The sequence below is a fragment of the Falco naumanni genome, chromosome 3 (assembly GCF_017639655.2).
Source record: "Falco naumanni isolate bFalNau1 chromosome 3, bFalNau1.pat, whole genome shotgun sequence".
NCBI classification, from domain to species: Eukaryota; Metazoa; Chordata; class Aves; order Falconiformes; family Falconidae; genus Falco; species Falco naumanni.
The window spans coordinates 72916110-72924362 of NC_054056.1; positions in this window are offsets into that span (position 1 = coordinate 72916110).

Consider the following 8253-nt stretch of genomic DNA (forward strand, 5'->3'; position numbering starts at 1 on the left):
TGATCAGCAGAAACCACCTGGGGGCGTTGCTGGGGCTGCCAGATTCTCCACACAGGGTATCAGTCAACACATTTAAGAATAAAGAATGACCTATAAGGGGCAGCCTGAGGGAATCTTCAGGACTGCCTAAAATTCCCACCTGGAGAGTTCAAGTGACAGCTAGTCAAGTATTCCTTGTGAAAGTAGCTATAAGTTCAGTCAATCACTTCGTCTCAAGTCAGTTCAGTGTCTTATCTATGTGATGACTAGGAGGGGAGTTTCTGGACTACCCAGGGAATTAACAACCTAAATGTACAGGGTGTGTACACAGGCACTACCCCACTGCACCACAGCTGTAGTTATAGGGCAGACCTAAATGTCATCCTTCCACCATGCTTACAACTCAAACTCTGCAGTGCTATAGCTCCTGCCACAAGTAGCACTTCTCTTTTTCACATGGGTACTAGTGTAACAGTATATGCACGATTTCCTTTCAGCTCTCAGTACAGACTACCAAAGCATCACACAGTTTCAACATTTTTCATCTGGATTTTGAATGATAACGTGCTTATCATTTTCTGGGGGCATAAACTGTATTTTCATCTTTCCTACTACTCGATAAGCAAATGCCGACAGCTTAATAAAATGGTAGGACCACCTCCCTGAATGTTACTGTTCCAAATTTTCACTTGTGTTGGTTTAAGTGTGAAAGCAACTGACCATTACACTGATAAACGTTACCACTTGGAATTTCCCATCAGTCCTCATCTAGGCATAGTCTTATGTTTTATACTATACAATTTAGATTGCTTTGGGAACCCAGTTCTTTGGCAAATTATTTGTAGTGTGAGTATACATCAAGTATAATATTAAAGTACAAGGTAAGAAATGGTGTTCCAAGATGCTAAAGTAGCATAAGTAATATTTAAATTTAGCTTTGTTATTCTATCCTTTAAAGTTTGTGCTTCCTTCTCATGTATCCTATATCTGTATATTCTTTTTTCTGCAGCTGCTATAACCATCAATAGAAAACTATGTTTTACTTACCTAGAAAGACATGTTTTCTACCAAGTCTAGACTTCAGCGTGACTGCTGGACTATTTCACAGTGTTGACTAACAGGTTATCTTCCCTCTGAAAGGGCAACTCAGTACTAATAGCAAATCTCACAATTCTTTTTTTCTTTTACAGACGTGATTCTACTGACAGAAATTCGGAATTTGCATATCTTTAAGTTTATCATTTAGATTTCCAAGAACTTTTTCTCCCGTACTTAATCTTAAATAATTGTTAAGTCTGCAAAACTATTTGCAGATCTATCTCTCTAATGTCTACCCAAAGTTGTTTTACATTTTCTGGTGAATACGTGCCAGAGAATTCTGAGTTACATTCATCTATAAATGTTCCATTAAACATTTTTACACTAGAATAAACAACTGTGATAAAATTATCACTAGATAGAAAAAACATATTTTAAAATTGTAAAATTAGAAAACCTTTGCTTTACAAGAAGATAAGACTGTCTGTACCCTGTTCCTGAATCATATGTATCACATAGCAATAAACCAATCGGTGCTCCTACAGATTTCTTGCCACATCCTCCTGCAGTTTTTAAGAGGTACAACTGGGATCTTGGAATTCACAGTTTTATGTACCCAATTCCAATGGCAGTCAATAAAATACTATACCTAAAAATCAGGTCCTTAGCATGCTTCCAGAGTACATAACTATAGACAGATTAAGAAAGGAGAAGAGCTATTGATTGCAGATTTTTAATTGGAACTGGGTTTTTTCTTTTTTTTCATTAAAACAGTCAGGCTTATACCACACATGGCTTGGCAGGGCAACTTTTTATCAACACATATTTTTGTCTTCATACCTGGTCAGATTATAGCTGCCAACACATTGTCACTCAGAGAATGCAGACTGACCAGCCAGCCATCAAATAAAACCTGATGATATGCTGTGATAGCTTCAGCCCTGTATTCTAATCTGTAAAAGCAGTGTAGGAAGCAGATGACAGGGAGGTATTTGCAGTGCTCCTAGCATTAGTCGGGGTTGATAAATAAAAACCTTTAGTATCTGTCTCTCTTATTTGACTTGTGCACATTTGATGTAGCTAGATAAATGATAGATTGGCAAATCTTTTCAGGTATGATATTTTGTTGGGTTTTAGTTTAATCACTCTCTCCTTTTAATGTTTTTCTAAGTGATCTAGTTTTAGCTGGCAAAAAGCATCCAAAACTAACTTCAGTGGAATCCAGTTTTTCCCTTTAAGCATTATGGAATTTACATTTCCGGCCTTTTGGAGCTGTACCCTTCTTTAGAAAGGTTGTAAAATCTCTTTGTGAACAAACAGAAGGAAAATATTCTAAGAGTGCTTTTCTCAAAAAGTAGACTAAAACACATGAAATCAAATGTTTGGTTAAGCAGTAAAATCTCTCTGTAAATGTTGTGCTACTGCATCAGAGGCCACTTGTGTGTGGGGGTGGGAAATACATGTTATATTTTTTCTTCCTTCTCTATTTATAAAGTCTTTGGGAGAAACACTGCTAGTACGCTCTGAATCAAAAGACTAAAAGTAGTCAGTAGCTTAATTCTCAATAGTGAGCAGCAAGAACTTTTAAGAATATAAAACCAGAACTCAATATGGAGACTTAAAGCAAATTTAAAAATAGAATAATTTACATTCTTTTGGTGAATTCAGCCAATAATTCTTACCATTCACAAATAGCTTGTCTTCTTGACACATATTTTTGAGAAGAACACAAAAAGGAGCCAAAACATTTAACAGATCATTTTTAATTTGATGTTTCACTCCCACAGCCAGTTGTCCCAAAACACTTTCTGCCTTCTAAAATAAGATTATTGGCTTGGTGAATGAGGGAAAAGCAGTGGTTGTTGCTTATTTCAACTTTTTTTTTTTTTTGATATTTTTTTATACCGTTTCCCACAACACCCTCACAACTCTGGAAGTAGAGACTAGATAACCAGGCATTAAGGTGGGCTGAAAACTGCCAGGCTCAAAGGATTGTGATCAGCAGCACGCAACTGAGCTGGAGGCCAAGCAATACTGGTGTCCCCCAGGGGTTGAAATTGGGTCCAAAACAGTCTAACATCTTCACTAATGACATGGATGAAGGGACAGAGTGCAGCCTCAGCAAGTTTGCAGACGATACAAAACTGGGAGAAGTCGTTGATAAACCAGATGGATGTGCTGTCATTCGGAGGGACCTGAGGGCTATTCTCAGTAGTATCTGGTGACATGACAAGAAGCAATATGCACAAATTGCTATACAGCAAATTCCCTTCAAATATAAGAAAAAAAATCTTTATTGTGAGGGTGGCAAAGTATTAGAAAAGGTTGCCCAGGGATGCTGTAGAGCATCCATCTTTGGAGACACTTGAAACCTAACCAGATACAGTCTGGTAACCTGCTCTAGTTGGCTCTGTTTTGAGCAGGCGTGTTGGTCTCCAGAAGTTCCCCTCATCCTCAACCACTGTGATTCTGGTTCCTGCTACAGGTTCCTTTGACCTAGGAGAACCACTAATTTTCTTTTAGACTGTTAAACATGACTCAGTACAAGCCATGGAAACCTTAAAAACAAGACCACTAGAAAAGCAAGAGAGAGAAGAACTAAAGCAAATCAGACCTCACACATAACATACAGTAGAAACGATAATGAAACTCGAGCAAAGAACTTTATACTCAATTGAACTGTAGCAAATAGACTTCAGGAAAGATGCCCTGTCATCCTCAGACACTAGAGGACTGCCAGGCCACCTGACCTGTAAAATTGCTCATTAATGTTGACCAAGAGAGACAACATTCATCAACAGAGATGTTTAAGTATATGTGGTATAAGTTTCCTGGCTCTCTAGCATACCTAAACATGTAACGAACAAGGCTTTAGCAATGCGGTCCCTCTTGAAGCAAGAAATGTTAACTTGGCTTGAGATTAGGACACACAACTATTTCTTGCACCATCAAAAAGCAAAACCAGCAAATGAACCACAAAACAAGATTGTTTTGAAGTGAAAACTTCTTTGGAAGTCAATCTCATAATCTAAAGTGTTTTATTATAAAAAAACTTGGCTGCATCACTTGAAAGTAAAGGATTTAATTAGTTGGGTTGTGGTTTTTCAGAACCTTTTAGGAAGCCATGCTGTTGTTCATTTGAGTACATGAAGGTGAAACAGTGAAGATAATATCTGCACTCATCTCTTAATAAAAAGAGGATAGAGTATATCATTTCATACTAAAAACCTACCTGCAAATTATTTTCTGCAGATAGGTTTAGCTAGTTTGCAAGATTTGTCTAGTTTTCTATCTATTCTCCAGTATTGCTTGTAGTAAATTGGTGTAACAATTAAAAAAAAAAAACCTGATGAAAGATATACAAACAAGCAGATACAAAGAATTTACTAGTGAACACCAGCACCATCCCTTGTCAGGATTTGGCTGCATCTTTTGTGATGTGAGAGTTTGTTAATTAAGTCTGTGGATTTTCCCCAACACATTACTGAAGCGATGGGGAAATGAGTGCAAGCCAACAGCAACTTTCATCCCAGCACAAAGCATTTCTAAGGAGACAAAGCAGTAACAAGAGTACACAGACAGATCATATAATTAAATTGACCAATAAGGACTCTCAAAAAGTTTTCAAACGTAATATAGGTCACAGAATAACTTATTTTAGGACAGAAATATAGCAGTTATCTGAGAACTTGACAGACATTAATTTTGGAGATCAAAAATAGGTAGTGCTTCACCCAATGATGACACATATTAATCAACACAAGGATTTCCAAGAAAAACATGCATATCAAACATAATCCTGCTTAGTCATTCATACATTGTATTAATTGAGAGTAATATATGTGTATGTGTATATATATTTATGACTACCACTGTGTATACATTCCCTTCTCCAAATGAAAACTGTAGGAATTGTTGAGGGTGGGGAAAGCAGAAATAAGAATAAAAATAACTGTCTTTGTATCATTTACATGCCTGCAAGCAACAGTTTCAAGTTGGTGTTTAATACTATTGAATGAGCCCACATACAGAACAGAAATGCCTGAGCATGAGACTCTCATCCTAGCCTAGGTGAGATACCCAGGCAGGTAAGATATTCAAGTTGTGGGAAGCAGGTACTACAGTACAACTTCAGCAACCACCCATCTCCAACAACTCACATCTGTGCTGTGCACAAGGTGTCAAGTAGGAGAATCGCTATACTAAGCGTACTGTAAGAGGTGCCTACTGGAAGTATTCTGCCATGTTTTCCAAAAAGACAAACCTCTGTGACTTGAATTCTTGAACAGGTGGTCTGTGAACATTACAAAGGTCGTCATCTTTTTATGGTTCCTTTAAAGCTGCAAGAACATTTCCTCAACAGATCCAGCCTTTATGCCTTGGAAGCCTAATCCTTGTTGTAAATCATTTAAGGAGGTATTCACAAGGACAAGCTGTGATTTAATAGATTTTTTTGTTAGGCTTCTCTCTGGTTAATGGTGAAAGAGGAGGTCATTCAGAACCTTGTTCAAAAGGTGTACTAAACTGTAGGAGTTCAGAGTTGTTTGACTAGCTGAGGTGTTAGCCAAATGTTTCTGAAAAGAGGATGTAAGCTTTGGTTTTTCACTGCTGGCTTTCTCTACTTCAGTGCTATAAACTTTTGGAATAGTTCACAAGGTTAATTTGACCTACTGTTCCTAAGCATCCAAAGAAAACTGTGGTCACACACTATTCTACCTAGCATACTGAAATTGAACGGAAAAACTAAAGAACAAATGTGAAACCTACTATATACTTTATTCAGTTTTCTACTCCACGGAAGCAGTTACATGGGGAGATGTGTGAGATTTTTAGTTTGTTTCTTTTGAATGCAATGATTCATTAATATAGTTTAGTTTCTTGCAAATTAATTATGTGTTTTGTGAATGTGCACATTTCCTAATTACTCTTAATGATTTGTTGTTGCTTGGAGATTACCTCATTTTTCAGCTCACACTTCTCAGCTTCATGGTCTCTAGCTGGTTATGTGATTTATATTTCATATCACATCTGTTCTACTGTCCAGTCTGAAGAGGGAATATTTTTAAATATGGAAAGAATGAACAGCAAGCAACCCTGTTTATCAAAAATTATCTTTGCTTGTGTGTTAATACAAAGAAAATCCATTTTTAAAAACTCTTACAAAATCCTGTTCACATCAGTTTTGAAAAATAGTCTATTGTAAGGAAGTATGAACGGAAAAGGCGTGAGTTCTGACATGCCTGGGCTGCCCCCCATACGGCTGCAACCTTGGCTATCTGGTTGAAAACACAGGGCACTACTAAAAGCACAGGAGTCCTCCTGGTGCAGTACACCACCTTCCTGAGTATTCACTTCTAGGAAGGAATACCAAATAAATGAGCAGAAGTTATGAAGACCTTAATTCTTATTTGATATGGTTCAAATATGAGATACCACATCACAATGCAAACTTCAATCGTGAACGATGATTTGCACGGGCAAATCATTTTGCAATTTTCTTTTTTAATATCGGGAACTTTAGCAAGAAAATATATATAAGAATTAAAAGAATACAATGTAACTTGGATCTCAAAGTTATTGTCTATGACAGCTCTGAAAATAATAGACAACTGAAAGAGAATAAGATTAGGTCTCACTAACACTTTTACAGTTCACTCATTTATTGGTGATGTTACTACCCCATGACAACCCATCCTTTTCCCCTCAGATTCAGAGATGAACTTCACAGGATCAACTTATTAGGACGGTTTAACTTTGCCAAAAGGGAAGTAAGAGAATTGTTAATAAATTTTACCTTTTTAGTTGATAAAAAAGGCAGTGCCAGTCCATGCACTGCACTGACCAGCACTAAACACTTGTCCTGCCATGCTCTTGTTGAAGCATAATGGTTATGTTACCTTTTAATGTAATCATGTAAGGTTTTTTATTTGCTCTGGTTCTAATTAATAATGACATTCATATGAGGTTTTGTAACAAATTTTAAGCTGAGTTCAAAAGAACATAACAACAGATGTGTGGATCAAGTTTTCTATCTCTCCTAGATATTAATGAAACAGTTATGTTTAAAAAGCATACTTCTGTACTGAAGCTAAAAAATTTTTAGCTTCTTAATGGATTAGGGTGATCAGTAACAGTTTTTGTCAAGTAATAATAAAATATCTATAGATATCTGCTGTAGTTCCTTGTGGAAGTTTCTGCTAGCTTCAGATCCAGGTGCTGAGCCCCTGATGGGATGTTCAGGCTTACAGGAAACAGCAGAGCAAGATGTAGTCCCTCTCACATCAGTTAGCACAGCCAAGTCCTGCTAGGATGCTGCTGCCTGGCCCTGGGGGTGAAGAGAGGACCTGTATCATCTCCCCAGAGCTGGGGAAGTGCATTTTGTGTCACCAGCTGGAGGAGCCGCAGCAAGACGCGAGCAGGCTGCGCAGCAAGAGTGAAGAGATTGACAGTGCCTTTGCAAAAAATCTGCAAAGATAAAAGCCTGAGCCATGCAAAGCCAATGTAGAAGCAGAATGATTTTGGAGGCCATTTGAAATACACATACGTCAATGCATATAGCATAGGGAATGACTAGGAGTCATCTGTGGACAGCTACAGAAGTATGACTTCATTGGGTTTATGGAGACATGGTGGTATCTCCATGTGACTGGAGTGCTGCAACAAAGGAATGTGTAGTTCTCCAGAAAGGTGGGTGGGCATGGAGGAAGGGTTGCATTCTTTGTAGAGATATGGCTTCAATGCACAGAGCTTTCCCTTGAGGCAAGTGACAGAGTAGTTGAGAGCCTGTGGGCAAGGATCAGAGGACAAACCAGTGCAGGTAAAATTGTAGTAGGAGTCTGCTACAGATGTGATCAAGAAGACCAGGCAGACGAAGCCTTCTTTCAGTAGCTGGAGAAGGCCTCACAGTTGCATGCCGTGGTGCTCATGAGTGACTCTAACCACACATATTCTGCTGGAAGGGCAATACAGATTTCTGGAATACATCAAAGGCATTTTCTTGATGGAAGTGATGAAGGAGCCAACTTGGGGAAATGCCCTGATATACCCACCCTATAAAACCTGGGAAGAGCTGTTAGCTGAGGCAGCCTTGGCTACAATGACTGCGAGGCCACAGTATGCAGAGAGCAGTAAGCAACACAAGCAGCTGAATTACAAGCCCAGACCTCAAAAGAGCAGATTTTTTGCCACTTCAGGGACTTGGTAGGAAGAAACTGTCCAATAGCGCAAAGGGGATTA